We start from the raw sequence: 1428 nt of genomic DNA on the forward strand, positions 1-1428 counted from the left end.
CAGTCGCTAACTAAATGTGTGTAATAAAACTGGACAAAGACTGTACTAATGTGTGATTGGGCCAATGTTAAAGTACGTGAAAAGGAGAGTGCTTACTTGATTTATGCTAAACATGGACAGTATCTGAACGATGTTTACAACGCAAATCTGTAAGTGGACTGGTAAAACATTACGCATGAATGGATGATTGATACAAAGGGACGCTTATGAGTGGTTTTCGAACTGATTACGTGAATTTAAAGACAATCATTTCTCAAATAATTTTAGAACAAAGTAGAATACAACCAAAGCTAATGTAGGAATGAAGTTGGAAAGTCAAGCGTGTGCAGTGTCAAAGGTTATGGCACAGACTGTATCAGTGTAGCGGCCAACAGTCAAATTTTTGGAAACTCTTGCGCGGTAGCGGCGCGCAGCAAAATATAACGGAATGTTGAAGTAATGAAATGCAGTCGTCTACATCGCATACAGGCACAATAAACAGTGAACCGTGGTGCAGTGTGCATTATCAATTACAGTACTTCTGCTGGAATTAAGCTGAACTACGTAGTGATAACACAGGTACACACAAACATTAAAATACTAAAAACTACGAGCGAGTTAAATGTGAATGGGGACACTCGACCGGAGACCGTCAATGACAGTTCTAATTTGCATGACAAAAAGTGTCAAAAGTGTCCTCTGCAGAAAGTAAGATAATTTCGTCTCACAGGACCACCAGGGCCGAGTATATTGTACAAGGTCCGGCAATAAAACATCGCGCATTTGACGTAACCGGCGTGCGAGCTCTAGTGAGGGGAGTGTTTTTTGTTCAAAAGAGGTGTAGGTCACATTTTCAGTGAGGGCCTTGGCGTAGCTTGGTGAGTATCGTGCGTCTGTTCTGGAGGAATTCATTCGTAACGGTGGTACTGTGAGTAGTAGCATACTCAGTGACCGTCTCGGAGGCGATTCTAACTTAGTTGACATTATTGCGTCCCTGATAGAAAAAATATTCAACTATGGATGTAAGACTTTAGAAAGACAGGTTCAGCACTGAAAACAAAACCTACTGGCCGCCCTTGGACTGCAACAACGCCGGAAAATATGGCGTGTCTGTCCACCAATCACCAATGCGTTCAGCACTTAAACATGCAGGTGCCCTGCGATTATCTGACAGCAGTGTAGGAAGAACTATTCATGGAGAACTACATACGCACAACTTCAAAATGACAGTTTAGAAAATCGTAGAGCTCCGCGTGGGGAAATACTTCAAAACATGCCACCTGGCGCTTTGTTTACTTCTTCGGAAGAGACCCATTTCCGCTTATCAGGAACTGTAAACAAACTAGGCTGCAGAAGACCCTCGTTAAATTCATCACCGACCACTACACAGTCCTCATGTGACAATTTGGTTCGACGTTGCTGAATGTTTTGTGTGGGGACCGTATTTTT

This window comes from Schistocerca gregaria, chromosome 8 (genome assembly GCF_023897955.1).
Source record: "Schistocerca gregaria isolate iqSchGreg1 chromosome 8, iqSchGreg1.2, whole genome shotgun sequence".
In the NCBI taxonomy this organism is placed as follows: domain Eukaryota; kingdom Metazoa; phylum Arthropoda; class Insecta; order Orthoptera; family Acrididae; genus Schistocerca; species Schistocerca gregaria.